Genomic DNA, 17,901 nt, shown 5'->3' on the forward strand with positions numbered 1-17,901 from the left:
TGGGTCTGTTTCTTTGCCACTACCATGCTTTCCCCACCCCTTTCATAGTAGCTTTGCTGTATAGTTTCAAGTTCGGTACTGTGATACACCCCCTGCCATGTCTTTTTTTGCCTAGAATTGCTTTTGCTACTCTAGGTCTATTCTTGTACCAAACAAATTTTTGGATTGTTTTCGCAAATTCTGTGAAGTATGCTGTTGGAATTTCAATGGAATTGCATTTTTCAAGTATGGCTATTTTCACTATATAGATTCTTTCTATCGAGGAGAAAGAGATGTCTTTCCATTTTCTAATATCCTCTTCAATCCCTATTTTTCAGAGTGCTGTTGTTTTCCAAGTAGAGGTCTTTGACTTCTTTCATTGGATTAATTCCTTAGTATTTCATTTTTTTGGATGCTATTGTGAAAGGAGTTGTTTCTCCAGTTAACTCTTTCAGTAAGTGTGTGGTTCCGTGTTGATTTTTTGCGTGTTGACCTTGTATCCAGTTACCCTACTGAATTTGATTATTAAATCTAGAAGACTTTTGGTGGAATTCTTGTCTTCTATAAAGAATATCACATGACATAGGTTTATATCTTCATTTCCAATGAATACAGAAAAATGTATTTGTTAAAAAGTACTCTAATAGATTGATTTTATAATTTAATTCCCAAAATGAAAGACAATTTGGGACTGAAAGGTGAACACTATTTATAATCATGACAGGATAACAGCCTGGAACTGGAATTATCCTTGGAAAACTAGGATATATGGCTTCACTATATTTAATTAATCCATAATAATGAACATTATAATTGTTCTTAGCCTTTGTAATATTATAAATAACACTGTGATGAAAATTCTGTTTATTTTCTATTTGCATGAACCTTAGATTATTAACTCAAGAAATATTCATAGTTGTAACTGCTGAGTCAGAAGATATATACAAATAATATTTTCATAAAAATTTTCCAAAATATTCTCCAAAACGTGTTTGTGCATGTGTGTGTGTGTGTGTGTGTGTGTGTGTGTGTGTTGTCTTTTTCGACTTATATCTCTATGGCCTGAGCACAGTAGATACCCAATAAGCATCTTTAATCGTATAAGTATGGATTTTTTAATTTAATGTTGTAAAATGTTCAGAGAAAGAAAAACACATCGTTCCTTTTAATAATTTGAAGAACTTTCAACCAAAGTCCTGAGCCAAATGGTAAATTAGAGAAACCAGAGAAATGATGAAAAGTTGCTCTTTTTTATAGTAATTGTTGGAATTGGGAAGTGAGTGATTTCATGGACAAAACTAATATCATTCTAAAATAGTGTATATTTTAGAGGAATGGGAACAAGATTCATTTGTCCATTTAATTTTATTTTTTTCTATTTGTCATTGTTCCTGGGGTACATAACATCTTTCAGTAGAGAATATCAGTTTGATGGAACATTCTCACAGGAAGGAACACAGAAGGCTGGACTTCAGAGGCTGAGAAATGGACCATTGTGGAATAGAACAAATTCACATGAAACCCTGGTGACAAGGAATTTAATAAACAAAACTTAGCATGTTTATACTATACACCTCTGACTGTTGTGGGCTTTCAAGACACAGAAAGATTCAGCATGGTTCCTGTCTCCACTGAGATGACAGAATGCTCTGTGCTGCCTGCTGAGGAGAGATGCATCAAGGTAATAAATTAACTGTAAATCAGGTAGAGGAAATCAACAAGCACATAGTTGTGTGAATTTCTTTCCCTGGTCTTTCTATATCAAAGAAGTTATTAAGTGAGTTTTATATTAATTACTACTTATTTAAAATATTTTATTAATTATTTGACTCATTTTATGTACCCATTCAATCCCATTCAATGGTGTACAGGTCTGGGAGGCACAGAGACCAAGAGTCTTTAAAGTGGCCATAAATACCTAGTATATACAAGAATCAGCTATGGAATTTAAAATGATCTTTTCCTCTGGGTGATCTACCATCCTAGGTCTGAAACAAAATCATGCCACCTAGGGCGAACCCAAGCTGAGAGTCGCTGTGCTATGAAACCAGACATGCATCTGAGTGACTGAAGATGACACCACTCAGAAAATGAGATCTGGAACTTGGCTTGGGGGTGCACACTTGTAATTATTCATTATTCAGAAGGTTGAGGACAGAATATCACAAGTTTATGGTCATCTTAGGCTACATAGGGAGACCTTGATACTATGACCAATAAAAAAATGAATACAAATAAATTTAGGTGGTAATGCTGGGACAGATCCTTCCCCCAAGGATCTAAACCGGTAATAAATAGTCAACATTCTGATTATATCAGGTAAACAGTCACTCCAATCAGGGGCTGAGAAAGAATTCCTGTTTTGCCATCAGTAGGAGCTTAATTTTACATATAAATGGACCATGTAAAAGGTTTAGTGGATCTAGGAGAAATGATTTCTTTCATATCATCTCTGTATTTTAGAGACAACATATATAATGTTGATTAGAGCTATATTGTAATTGATATCATCCTGGAATAGACATACAGATGGCAGTCATCTACTTTGCTAGCCACATTTTAAGGTCTGATCGATCAGGGCATAAGTGGTATGCTGAGTTTTTTGTATATTTCACTCTCTACCCTATTTAAAGAGCTATTAAATCATTAACAGCCATATGAATCATGCCAATGATGTCATGCCTTTTCCCGAATGTGTGCATACTTTTACCCTTGCCTCACTAGTAAATCTATCTCTCTGTTTCACACACACACACTCACACAAAACACACACAGGGGCTCAGAAATATTCTCTTTCAATATTTTTTGGCTTCTTTCTTTGTAAAACAATCAGCAGGACAACTGAAAGAAACAATTTGAAAGAAATATTTTTCTTCCTCTTCTTCTCTCTGGCTGCCTCCCAGCCACTAAGCTATGCAGCTCAGGATTCTGTCTGACACGTCTAAGCTACTGACATTTAGCAGATGCTTCTTCAAGAAATAAGGGAGGGTGAAGGTGAAGCAGGGGTGTGATCTAAGTAATTAGACTAACGATGTCTCAATTATCAAGATGTTCTCACAATGTCCCCTTCTGTTAGCAAATCTGGAGCAGGAAAACTGTCTTCAGGAAAGCAAAGGTTGAGTAAAAAGATGCACTGATTTGAGTCTGCAGTAGGATGAAGTTAGAAAGTTAGAGAAGATCTAATGATTCTTGTTGTCATACTAGCAAAAAGGCAGATAATTCCAACTCTTAATTTATATGAGATCACTAATCAGATAAAAATAGCCCAAGTTTTATCATCCCCAACCTTTCCCATCCCACTGCTACAGCTGATTTTGTCATACGATGTTCTCTGTTAATATTAACATTAAATAATTCACCTCCTTTTACATTTTACAAATTAGTTATACTTTCATAGAGTATGAAGAAGTTCAGGTTTCATTGCTCAGCTGAAAATTTAATTTATTCAATTCACTGAGGAGTAATTGTACCCTTGGAAGTGGATTACATCACTGTCACATGAGACTGAGAAGTGTTAGTCTTAGTCTGCTGCCTTCTGAACATATATGGTATAAACTTGAGAGTAGTTAATGGTTTACCAATATCTACTGTTTGGACTTGAATTGGAAAAACTAATTAGTCAGCAAGAAAAATTAAAGGAAACAAAAGATATTTTCAGTTCAACAATACATGCATTCCAGGTTCATTTCTGGGTCTTGCTGACTCTATTGTTATCTAGGAAAAGTCATGTACACTTGTGTATGAATTGGAAATGGGAGTAGGAGATTGCTGAATATTATTTCAATAAAATGCTGAAGTCTCCAAGGATTGTCTGATCCTGTAAGGATATGAGCCTTTGCTTTTTGTTTTGTTTCTAACTAGGCTATTTTAAAGCTCTCCAGAGAAGATAACTTGTAGAAAACTAATACTAATATGAAATTTCCTGAGTATAGGAATGCCAATTGTGTCTGGTGGAATGCAATAATTAACCTGTGGATATTGGATTTTGAACACTTTTATTAGTTTTGCATCATTTCAAAATTGTTCTAGCAATCTTCATATTACTGTAAATGTATTTTAAGTTCCCTTTTGAAACAGTTATAACATTTATTATGTCCCTCGTTAATTAATGAGTTAATTAGAATTTTTGATTTTTTAACTTATAACTGTATTGACAGTCATGCTATAAACATTTTAAAGTATTCTTCTTTGGCATTCTTTTAGTGAATAGCCTCCACTCCTTGCTTAGTCAGTAATTTCTGCTACTTGCACTGCCAAGATATTAACTATTGCAAAAAACACATTTTTTTCTATTTTTCTCTTCTCTCCTTTTTCAATTCAACCAAATGGACAGAACATACCATAAGAAAATCTCTGTTAGAATAAGTAAAAACAGTGCATATGAGATAATGAAATATTCTTTTTGAAAGCCAAATACAAATGTTAATGCCTATTAATGAACGGATGTCAGTGATACCAGGGACAAAGCCATTATGCTCTGATGATTTTCCTTTCTATTACAGATGTAACTACCACATACATTGATTTACTTTTTTAAGACCGTGATTTCAAGCTTCATTGTCTTTAGCTTAATAATTAGGTGGAATGCATAGTTCTAATTCATGATGACTCCTTCAGTTCTTTTTATGTCCAAAGCCTCTCCCACTAGAACATTACGTTATGACAGAACTATTATGACCCAAAGTTATAGTTTTATTTGTTATGCTCATTTTCTGTGTGTTTGCATCTTGGTGGCTTTGTCTCAGAAGTGCACGACCACTGAAAACCCACAGCAGCATGAGTTAGAAATGCGGGCTTGCATTGCATTGTGTGTCGAGTCTGTTTGTTTTAGTCTGATGTTCCCTGACCTCATCCTTCGGTCATGTGCTCTTTTTACAGTCCTGTAACTATTGGTTGTGATGATCACAACTTCAGCATTCTGTGGTTGCCATGAAAGAAAGCATGAGGGGCTTTTGGATTTGATACATTATGGCATTAGAGATCTGTTATATTTTTAACATTTGAAGATCAAAATGCCTCTTAAATGATTCTTCTTGTTGTGCAATTAGGGGCAGAAGCTGTTATAGATTCAGGCTAATTCAACATAAGTGGAACTTTACACATTTTACTTTATAATATATTCTTGGAAAATAATGAAAGAGAATAGCAATAGGAATCTATATAGCAATGCATTTGCTTCATGTCTTTTTGTTTTAAGCATTGACCATAGTGATAGTCAGAATTTTAAGATGCAGCCTGTATTGTAACCCCAATACTCTCCATTTCCCCTTTAGTTTAGTTGGGACTCATCAGCATGACAATGTATTCATTCATTGATTAGTCATTAATAACCAATGGATTTTGAGTTAATCAATAAAGAAGCTTATCATGGCTTGCTCTGACCTTATCAGGTGGGTCCTCTAAGAGTTGGTCAATCACTTACAATCTCTTTCCTGCCGATTGAGGGGGAAGCAAGCAAACATGTAGCAGATTGCACTGGGAGGAGGGGCCTGTGGTTCAGACCCAAGGCCTCCTCCAGGAGCTGAGTCACCCTCTGGCTGACAGGGGCTTTAGTCATAGCATTGCAAGAACCTGAGTTCTGCCAGCAACAGTCATGATCTAGGAGGAGCACCTCAAACTCCAGGTGGTAACGCAGCCCAGCTCCCACCTTGATTTTAGCCTGGAGAGACCATGAAGAGAAAGCAAGATTCTCCATTGCATGTGCTACCGACCCACAAAAACTTTAACCTAATGAATGGGCACTGCTTTTAGCCAACAAGTTTGTGGCAGTGTTGCACAATGATGCTTTGCAAAACAAATGCACCCACTCCTTAGAAAAAGCTTGTTATAAACTCAGGCTCCTTCAGGGAAGTATGGGAAGAGGGTCCTAGGACAGAATGCACACTGAGTCAGCTTAGTGGAGTGCAGTAGCATGCTACATGCTCTCTGGCAGGGCCTGGAGTCTTTCCCACAGCTGAGTGTCCTGTGGAAAATCAGAAGAGGAACCATTTTCCCCTACTCCACTGTGGTCTAATTCTTTTGTTAAATACAGTCCACCTAAAAAAATAGAGAATTAAAACTTTTAAAAAGGAATTTTAAGAGCCCCAAATTTATTCAACAGATGCAATATTACTTTATCTAATTGTCTTGCAATGTTCCAGATGCTTATTCTACATTGAGACTTTTCTCTAATTAGAAGAAGACACTAACAGCAGAGGGGTTGCAGCAGGTGGGCCAGCAGGAGGGGCAATGCTAGAGACACATTAAATGTTACAAATACTCTGTGCATCTAGGCCTGTGGAGAGTACCTGGTGCTCAGCATGGACAAGCTGTTGTGCTCAGAGAGTAGCTACCTAATGATAGATAGGTACTTTTTATTTTGGAGCTTTCTGGTTGATTTTTTTTTTTAAGTTTGGTATAGATAGCCCAAACAATAAAAATGTAAATTGTACTTTCATCTCCACTATTTAATTGATTAGCTAATTTATTTACTTTTTGGTACTTGGGATTGAACTCAGGACCTTGTGCTTGCAAGGCAGGTGTGGTGCCACTATTTAATCAGCATCCAATCCTGGCAAATTATTCTCACTTGGTTAGGCCTCATTTTTTTGTATTTTTTAAGGTGGCAATAATATCAATAATATGTCTCATATGGTTTTGAAAAATTAATGAGGTAACATGAATGCGTGCATTTTGCAAGCCCTCTACACATGTGTAGGAATTAATAGTATTTCTATTCTTAGGTGTTTCCTCAATAACTCATTCCAGCATGATCTGAACAGAAGATGGAAAATGGAAACAGTCTAACCATGTGCTCTAAGCAACTTGATTTTACTGTTATTAATAGTTTCCAGGAATGACCTGGAACTGATATATTTATGAAAATGGCAGTATTAACAGATGTCTTTGTTGTGTTAATAAGTCTTTTAGCAAATCTTGTTTGTGTTGAGACTTCCTGATTAATAACATAAGGACGAATAGTAGTTACTGAATTCCATATTCTAATCATTCCAAAGCTCAGGGCCTTGGGAAGCAGGCAGGACTTCTGCTCAAATAACTCTGTGGAGGGTTGGCTAGGAGCTTTGTTGCATCCTGACATCACAACTTCTGGAAACCGAGCAGGGCAGGGAGAGCAGCAGTCTGGAACCCTACAGCAGGAGCCCAGCTCTGCTCTGCCCATCCAGATGCTCAGCAGTGCATTTGCTGTAGTCATAAACTGGTTAACAATTTAAGCTTATGAGTAGTGTTTTCCTTTGCTCTCATGAAATTAAAATAGCTACCTCTCTGTGGTTCTCCTCTACCTCCTCCCTTTAAAAGAATCATTTAAAAATAGTGTTCCTGTATGATAGTTTCAGTTCATATTGGACATTAAAACACAGGAACTACACGAAAGTCACCCAGCTTCCCGGCAGCCAGCCTTCCTCCTTCCTCCCTCCTTTCCCTTCCCCTTCCGCTTCCCCTTCCCTTCCCTTCCCTTCCTCCCTCTTTCCCTCCCTCTCCTCCCCCTCCCCTCCTTCCCTTCCCCTTCTTTCCCTCCTCTTCGAGAAAACTAATTTCTCCAAAATTTCAAATATGTTTCCTAGTTTACTACATCCCATTGTACATGTGTTGCATTTAAAATAAATAATATTACATAAAATGCCAGACTATCTTGAAACTGAAAGTCCATGGATCACATTATATATTTATTATTTATCAAGGCCCCAGTCTCATTTTACATCTGTGCTTTCTGCATTATCAACCCTTGTCTTCCAGAATTGTTATGAAAACTGAGTGTGCTCTGAGTGCGGAGGAGACCAAGAAATTATCTTTCAATGAGAATCACATTTCTTACACACAGTGGCTGCAATCTGTGAGTCAACTATAAGCCAATAAACATGTTCCTATGGAAAGATCAACGGGTTGTCCCTTATTGCCTGGGTCAGCTAAATTTCAGCTGTTGATATAACATCAATTAAGAACTCTCCTACAAAATGTTTTCCTTCTAAATTACAACCTAATAACCTAATGAATTCTGTAATAGGACTAAGTGTAAATAGAATTCATAAACTGACAGAATTGTGAAAAATATTAGTAATAAGAGAAAAGTTGAGAGTTAGAATTATAACTTTTCAGTATATTTCATGGAATATGGGGAGGCTAGAGCAATGAACCTGGATATTTTCTACATGTTTATGAATTCACTGCAACTTCCTCAAATCAGAGCTTTTCTTTCTGTCCTAATTCAAATTATTCTATTTTGTAAAATATATTGCTTTATTGAAGTGGTATCTATTAAAAAAATGGGGGGCATGAGTAAAGGTATAATTTTAAGGCTAGCCAAGTTCAACAACAGCTTTTAACCCCATTTCCCACAATACAATTATTTGGAAACAGAACCATTAAAACACAGTTGTATTTATAATAACATTAATGACCAAGGCATACATCTCATAAACACTTTAAGTCTTCTAAATAGTACAACTTGTGTCTGCAGCTGTTACTGTGAGCAAGGGTCTGGGCTGATATAATAAACCGAAGACATGCAAAATTATAACTATATCCTTAAGTAGACTGCTACTTACTCCACCATCCACAGAACTGAATTAAAGGATAAGCAAGGGAGAATAGTAAGAGGGATTTTCAAGGTGCTACACATCAAGGTGGTAAGAGAAGCTTTGATATAAGATAAAGACTAAAAATTGGATAACGGTCTGGTTTGATCAGAGATGGCTTGTAAATTCAACTAGAAAGACTGCATTAAATTCTGTTCAAATTTTCCTTTCTGTATTCCACTAATCTGTTTTCTCATCTAAACTCTTCAGGGTCAGAGCGATAGGACCTATGTGAGCTCAGGAGCACAGGAAGGACATTCCATTAAAGCTAGTGACTAAAGACAGAAATTTGAGGGAAGTTATCTACAAATAAGGGTTTGAATCCAGGCTACCTTTTCAAAATTAATATTGATAAATGCATTCTTTTTCCATTTTGGATAGGATTCTGAATGTTCTAGTAGCTGAATTCTTATTACCCAGTTTTCTGCCTGTATGCCCACAGCTCCTAAACTCCTCATTCTGAAAATGTGACTGCATCTCTTCATCTCCCTTAGTTTTTTCCCTTAGTGTATATAGAGCTTGCATTAATCTTCTTGTTTTTATTTGTGTGTATGAGACATTTTTGACTCTCTTTGTCAGTGATGCATTAAGAGGTCTGGCTAGCTTTTCTGCCTGCTTTTTGTGCTGACACCTCTCTGTTGTCTTACCCAGAATTGGATAACAACAGCAATAGTTTTCATCAGCTTTAGCTTCTGTCAGATTCTGCCTCAGGCTGGGGACATTGCCATGTAGCAGTGGTAAAACAGTTTTTGTAGTCATTTTGGTGATGAAGTGTAAATAAAATGTACGAAACTCTTAGAAGAAAAATAATTTGAAGTAACCAGAGGCGTTTCTTTGGAAGAAATAAACTAATTAGGAGGAAAAGTTTGCAGCATGTGTAATAGGTCATTACAATACTATCTATGCATAACAATTCATAACATGATGAAAGTTCTGCAAACAGCAAAATATAATGAATTATTGACAAGTAAACTCACTGAAAAAAATAGGATACATGTAGGAAATGTTACATGGACATGTGTTTTCCTTGATTAAAGGAATGATTTGCCACAATTGGTATTGTTTTAAAATGTGTGTGTGTGTGTGTGTGTGTGTGTGTGTGCCTGTGAAGTTCCTTTCAGGGGAAATGTATAGATGTTTACCAACTAATGTATAGAAGCATTCAGTATTAAAGACCACTCTACATGAGAGATTCCATAACTTGACTTTCCTCCATCTTTATTGAGGTATCAGTCACCTGAAATAAAATTCACCCAGTTTAGTGTGCAATTAGGTGAATTTCAGTAATGGGAGACAGACCTATAATTAAAGCCAATATCATAATACAGAATCATTAGGTGTAGACTTTTCATGGATACCTTTTATAGAACTTACTTTCCAGTCCTAGTTTATTGCAAGCTTCATTGGAAGAAACAAGTTGAATTTGGTTGTGACCAAATACAAATGCATACATTATATGCATATATGTAAATAATTTATATTTTTAATTTAAACTGCTATAATTTTATTTAGAATGATTGCATTTACACTCATAAGGTTTTTGGTCTGTTCTTTACTTACTATATCCTGAGATTTGGTATCAGGACAATGTTCATTGGTGACCTGGCAGGTAGTATAGATGGAATGTTTGTGTCCGCATGAAAAACATCTATTAAAGCTGTAGGTCCAAAGGTGATGGTCTTTGGGCTGGGGCCTTTGGAAGGTAACTGTTGTTAAATTAGGCCATGAACATCAGGCCATGGTGGGATTAACACTCTTAATAGAAAAAAACACCAGAGTGCTGGAATGTTTTGTTTTCTTTCTCTCCAAATACACAAAGGTGTCTTAGGGCACTGAAAGGGCTGGAAGTCATCTCCAAGTCAAGACCAGGGGCTTCAAAATACATTTGACCTAGCTGGCTCATGGATGTTGGACTTCCCAGCCTTCTAAACTATGAGAAAGAAATGTCCATTGCAAAACCATCCAGTCTGTGGCATTCGTTATGGAAGTCAGATCAGACAAAGTGACATTCCTTCTCCCATTTAGATTTTCTAGAGCAATTTGTGTCGAATAGGTATTATTTCTTCCTGAAGAATTTAGTTGACGTCCATATCAAAGCTTTCTAGGTCTAGTGTTTTCTCTGCGAGAAAGAGATGTTGAAATATTCATATTTGTATTTATAATGAGCATTGAAAAGTTGTATCTTTCAAAGAATTTATCCATCTCGTCCAAATGACTGATTGCATAGCCTGAAAGTTGTACAAAGGTAACATTAATTATGATATATTGTAATTTTATTACCTGTAGACCTTTCAGTAACCTTATCCCTGTCATCTATGATGTCTACAATTTGTTTCCTGATTTTTTCCCTAATATATATGTGAAGGTTTATAAGATTTATGACTCTATCTATGAAAGAGCTTTTGGCTTTATTGATTTTTCTTGTTTTTGTGCTTTCTGTTTCATCGATGTTATTCCACTCTTTATTTCCTTTCCACCATTCATGTAGGTGTAATTTGCATTCTTTTTTTCTAGTTTGTTGAAATGGAGGAGAAGATATTGATTTTATTTCTTTCTCCTAATCCAATTCAGGTACGTAGAGCCATAAGTCTTCCTCCTATCCCTGTTTTCACGGACATTTCAGAAATTTGGTGGTTGTGCTTTAATTTTCAACTCATTCAAAATATTTTACTGTTTCTTTTTTGCCAATGTATTATTTAGCTTTCAAAGTTTCGGGATTTTTCCAGATATCTTTCTTTTACCTATTTTAATTTTTTTAATCAGAAAATACACATTGTGTGAACTTAATCTTTTAAAATTTGTGGAGGGAATCTGCACTTTTGTAAATATTCTGTGTGTTCTTGAAAAAACGCATGAAATTTGCTGTTTCTGGGCTTTGTGTCTGCTACAGTTTAGATATGTGTTGAGTTTGTCCCTCAAGGGATCCTGGGTTGGAAGTTTGGTCCCTGCTACCACTAGGTTAAAAGGTGGTACAACTTTTACGAGGTAGAGCCCCATGGGAAGTCATTGACAATGCTGCCCTCAGAGTTGACGTAGCTGCCCTGGGCTCTGGTTAGCTCTCCTGAGAGTAGTTATCAAAGAGTAAGCCATAGCCTAAACTCCTCTCTCACCACGGGATCTCCCCTTCTACATACTCCCACCTGCCACCATGCATGCCACCTGCTATGACGTTCTCAGCAGAGCCCAATCAATGCCATCCCCACATGCTTGAATCTTCAGCACTGGGAGCTAAATAAGCTTCTTTTCCTTATATAGTTCCCAGCCACAGGTACTTTGTTATATAATAGCAAACAGATTGGTGGACTGTTTTACAATTGTCAATTAAGTTAAAATGATTGAAAACATTTTTCAAGAATTCACTATCTTTATAACTTCACCATCTTCACTACATATGAATTGAAGAGAGGGTGATGCTAAAATCTCTGATGGTCATTGTAGATTTGTCTGTTTTACCTGGAAGTTCGATAGATTTTTTTTTGTATCATATATTTTGAAGCTGTGAGTTGGTGCATAGGTGCTTAGGACAGCTATGTTTGGCTTATTTTATTAACCTTTCTATAATCTTTTTCATCCTTAGTAATCTTTGATCAGAAATATACTTTATCTAATTTGATAAGGTTTGCATGGCATAATCTTTTCATTTATTTACTTATAATCTGTTTTTGTCTTCTGTCTGAAATACACTTTTTTAAAATTTGGTCATGCTTTTTGTGTCTTTCTGACAATCCTTGGTTTTAAATTGGCTTATTTAGACCACATAGTTTACATGATTATTTTAAAAATCTGATTATAAACATTTTTATTAATATTTATTTTTTACTTATCTCTCATCTGATCTTTAGTCTGGTTTCCTTTTCCTGACTTTGTCTATATTAACACAGTATTTTATTATCTCATTTTCTATCTTTAATTAATTATCTATAATGTGTTACTTTAGTGCTCACAGTTTATCTGTTTGATTTGATACAATCTACATTCTGATATTCAGATGTTGCATAAGGACCTTTCAATGGTGCCCTTCTATTTTCTCTCTTCTTGAAGCCATAGACTTTACTATGACATACAGCATGAACACAACACTGCATTGTGATTCTTTGTATAATAATTCAGTTATCTTTTAAGAACACCATTTTAAAAATATTTTTAAAACTTTATGTTCCCATCATGTAAATGTGTTTTCTATTCCTCTACTTTGTGCAGATGTTTCCAATCTGCTATTATATTTCAAAGTTTGCCTTCATCTTGACCCTTAAAGTTTTTAAAACACTTTTATAGTGTGAATCTTAATGAATTTGTCAGATAATTTAAAATGCAAAAAATGTCATTTTTCATCCTAAATTTGGAAAGATATTTTGGCTGAGTGTAAGATTTAGATGGCAGTGTTTTCCCAATATATTAAAAATATTTTATCTTTTCACTGATTCTACCTTCATTCAGTCGTTCTTTGTCCTTCTGAATATGTTATTTTTCTTTTTCTCTGGCTTCTTTCAAAAATTTTATCACCACTTTGAGCAGTTTATGTCTTCTACATTTTCTTGTAGTTGGGATTTATTGACTATTTTAGAAGCATGAATTCACAACTTTCCGCAAAGTTTAGAGAATTTCAACCATCATTTTAAGAAATATTATTTCTAGCCTGTTCTATATCTCCTCTGTTTGGGATAGTATTTGCATGTGTGTTAAACTTTTTACCTTTCTCGCACAGCTCACCTCACAGAAACCCTCTTTATTTTCCCTGGTTCTTCTTTTCTCCATGTTTCATTTGGACAGTTTTTTTTTTTTAATTGTGGCTTTCTAATTCATTAATATTTTCTTCTCAATTTTTAATCTTTTGTTGTTTTTCTAGTGTATTTTTATTCACATATTGTGGTTGTCCATCTCTATTACATAGCTAAAATTTCAAAATTCTGATAGTTTTGAAAATAGGTGCTATCATATATTTGGATGCTCTTTTTACCTTCTGCTTCAGTTCTGAGTGTTTTTCAGTAAGTTGATTTATATTGTTGCTACGGATCATATTTTATTGCTTTTTTTCATACCTGCTAAATTTGTATTGAATGAAAATGTTTTAAATTTCGCCTTTTGGGAGTTGGATATCTTTGAGTTTCCATAGATGTTTAGCTTTGTTCTGGGATGGAAAATATGTCATTTGGTGATAATTTGGTCATTTTTGATTGTAGCTTTTAAGATTCCTTTCAAGAGATGTAAGTGTTAAGTGTAATTTTTCCTCCTAAATGAGAAAAGAAGCTCTGAGAATTTTGAGCTATAAATGCAGAGAATTGCCAGTCTGGTTGGTGGGGACGAGCAGAATTCCTTGTCCTGTGTGAGCATTGAGCATTTTTACTTGTTAGGCCTTTAAGTAGGGAACAGTGGTTCTTCCCTGGCCACAAAATTTTTTCTCACATGCATGTGTTTGCAGTACCCAGATAAATGGTGCAGAGGGGTCTATAACTTTCTAGTTCTCTCTGTGAAGCTCTCACATGTTACTCTATTCTGAAAACTTGCATTGGACTTTCATTTCTGTCTGTTTCACTTGAGAAATCTGCTTGGATTTTTCCTGTGTTCTCCTGTGATCTTTCCTATGCCACAGCTTATGAACTCTTTCAAGGTAGTAATATGTGAAAATCAGGGGGCTCACTTTGTTCCATTTCTCTGGAAGAAGTGGCTTTTCTTGCCTTATGTCCAGTGTCTTTTGAAACATCCTGTTTATCCTTCTTTTAGTTATTTCCAGTGGGGGATCAGAATCCAAACCTTTTTTGCTCCACCTTGATGAGACACACATTGGTGAATTTCATTGAATTTCTACTAGGTAGTCCTTTTGGCTCATATTGCTAAGTTTTTCTGAATGTGTCAGATGGCAAAGGAGAGGAGAGGGCCAGGAATTGTACACATTTAAAGTGGATAAGCACATGGTCATCAAGATGTAGTGATATATCGATTATTCAAATATGAGATATCATATCATAAACATATATATGTCTGGTATTTTCCAGACAAAAGGAATCACAAATATGACTTGTGATTTCAATATGGAAAATAATTTCTTGGCTTATTTAATTAAACAAGAAATTCAAGTGTTTTCAAGATGGAAATAACACAAATGAAGGAACATATGTACTCGATTTCTGACACGTCAAATGCTTGAAAAAAATCTCTTCTTGGAAGGGGTTAGTATCTTTAACTCTAAATATGAAATAGTGTGGTAGAAAAAATGATCCTGACAGTTGATTATAGTCATAGTGTGTATCTCAGTGTTCTGTAACCCTAGGATGAGAAAAGTTTTGCTTTAATTACCATATGACTCACAATACCCTTATTTCTATTAATGATGCCAATAGAGTTTGTACATGGGTTTAAAATATTGCCACAAATAGATGGAACTTCACTGGTTGGTTATGAATTGCAATGGTTGAAACAATGTAGTTTCAGCCATAACCTCATCTATTTAGCAGAGTTGGAACCCAACGATCTGTGAGCCCATGTAAATAATGTGAGAACACTATTCTTCAGATTTTATTTGAGTTTGATTCTTCAGCATATATAATCATAGTATTATACAACATAGGCAGGAAAAGAAAATTATATTTCTTTGGCCTTATCAATACCTCTTTAAGATGTCAAGTCCATTTATAAATTTTTATGAGATTAACATTCTTACGAATACAGTTTTTAGTTGTGATTTTTTTCATTAATCATTATTATTTAAATATTTCTTTTATATACTATTGCAACTCTTTGGAATGTAATTTTTAATGAATAATATACCCATGGTTGATAGACCATTATTTACACAGTCACTTGCCAATACTCACCATTGGCCCTTATTTTCATTTTTTTCAGTTGCTTATAATACTATAGTGAGTATCTGCATTTCATTGAATTATTTCCTTTAGTTTCTACTCCTTCCTCTTATTTGACCTTCTATTCTTTCTCTTATAATTTAGTAAAATCAGTAATAACAAAGAGTTATCACATTTCTTTTTATACATGACACTTGTCCCTAGTTGATCCTCCCTGACTCTTATTCTGGATTTATCTTTCTTGATCTTATGTTCACCTGAACCACTGAACTAAATCCCTGGCCCACTACTTTTTGATTCTAGTGTTGCTTTTGTGAAAGCACACCATGGAATTCCATGCAAAAAACCAAAACAAACAAACAAACAAAAACAAAAACATAGGGCTAAGGATTTAGCTCAGTGGTCCTGCCACCTGCCTTGCAAGTGCAAGGACCCTAGTTTGATCCCCAGTACCAAAAAAACAGAACAAAAATAAAAATAAAAAACAATATACCTCTATCTATATCTCTGTGCAACTATCTGATGAAAAAGAGATAATGTGTAGCCAGGAGTGGTGATGCACACCTGTAATCCCAGCATTCAGGAGGCTGAGGCAGGAGGACAGCTGTGAGTTCAAGACCAGCCTGGGCTACATAGTGAGTTCCAGGTCAGTCTCAACTACGTAGTGAGACCCTGTCTCAAAAAAACAAAAAAACAAAAAAACAAAAAAAAAGTGATAATATTTAATGAGAATACAATTAACTCAGTGATTCATATTTTAAAAACCATTTAGTTAAATCAAATCTTATTTAGGGATTGCTTTTTAATTACAAAGAGGACTTTTATTAAAAACTATCATAAACTTAGAAATAAGGCAAAAAGTCAAGAGCATGATCTTCATTGTCAGGCAACCCTAACAGCCCTGCTTGAGGCCCTATTGACTGCAGTAATATAAGCTATTCCCTGAAATACCATCGATTGGCATCAGTTACTTCACTATTATTTGAAATTAGATCCAAATTCATAGTGATCTAATTAAAAGCAAGAAGAAAGATAATTCTTATAATTCTTTCCTCTTACAAGATGAGCCAGTTTCAAATTTATTTTACTAATTTTATACCAGCATTATTTTTTATTTTACTGATCATACATAATTAACACTACATATATCTTTAGAATGTGCATGTTTATAAAAATATTAAAATATTAGAATGTTAAAAGATGGAAGTAGAAAACATAAGAAAGACTTATTATCCTTCAGGCTACTCACTCTACACTAAAGTTTTTACTGAAAATGAGTAGATTCAAACCAACTGTTTAATTTTGTGTTGTAGAATATTTGTACTGTAATGGTGTTAAACTATAACCATTCTTTTCATTTTATTAGCGTCTGTTGATATTGCATCATTGTGGAGTTTACTATGGGACTTTGGTACATGAACTAATGTATCTTAGTCTGTTTCAATCCCCTTGACCCCTTCTCACTTTTTGTCTCCTCCCCCATTTGTCCCCTTCCCTGTCTCCAGAAGTCTACCTCCTGGTTTCCTGATCTCTTTTCTTTATTTTAATTATTTATTGTTTAATTATGAGTTATTATTGTATAATAATTTATGTGTTTTTATTTTTTATATAAGAAAAATATGTGATTATTTGACTTTCTAAAATGGCCAATTTCATTCAACATAATTCCTACTTCCATCCACTTTTCTACAAATGACATGATTTCATTCTGATTTATGGCTGAGAAATATTCATATATGCCCACAAACATGAATATGCTTGTATCGTTATAGCACAAACAGTCCTTAATTCTTTTGAGAATATGTCTAAGACTGGTACAGGTGGGACAAGTGGTATTTCTTTGGGTCTATGCTATGAAGAAACTCCATATTGATTTCCATAGTGGTGGTATGGTTTACACTCACATCAACAATATAGGAGGGCCTCCTCTTTCCCTATGTCCTTGAAAGCGTTCACTTTTTCATATTCTTTGTTTTTAAATATTTATTTGTGTGCATATATGTGTTCTTGATGATAGCTACTCTGACTGAGGTGAGACATAATCTCAGTGCAGTTCTTGAATTTACATTTCTCTAGAAGCTAGAGATATTGTATATATTTTTATATACTTTATGGCAATTCAAACTTTTTTTAAGAAGTGTCAATTCTGAGAAGTTTGTATTTTGAGAAGTAAAATTTCTCTATGGATTTAATCTGCTTTTTTGGGATTCATTTTTATGGGGATATTTTTAAAAGATCTTTATGTATTCTAGGTATTAACATTCAATCCAAAAGGTAGATAGCAAAGATTTTCTCTTACTCTGTGAGTTACCTCTTCACTATGGTAACTGCTTCTTTTGTCATGCAGAAGATTTTTAACTTGATGTAAGCCCAATGATTGCTTTTTTGATATTATTTCCTGTGCTTGTTGAATCCTATCCAGGAGGTCTTTGTATGTGTCTATGGCTTCAAGCGTTTCTCTTTTGTTGCCATACAGTAGTCTCAATATTTCTGGTTTTAGTTTCCATTTTCTGTGTGATTCTCCAGTTGCCAAGGTACCATTTGTTAAA

Source organism: Fukomys damarensis, unplaced genomic scaffold (genome assembly GCF_012274545.1).
Source record: "Fukomys damarensis isolate Sample0158 unplaced genomic scaffold, DMR_v1.0_HiC HiC_scaffold_16, whole genome shotgun sequence".
Taxonomy (NCBI): domain Eukaryota; kingdom Metazoa; phylum Chordata; class Mammalia; order Rodentia; family Bathyergidae; genus Fukomys; species Fukomys damarensis.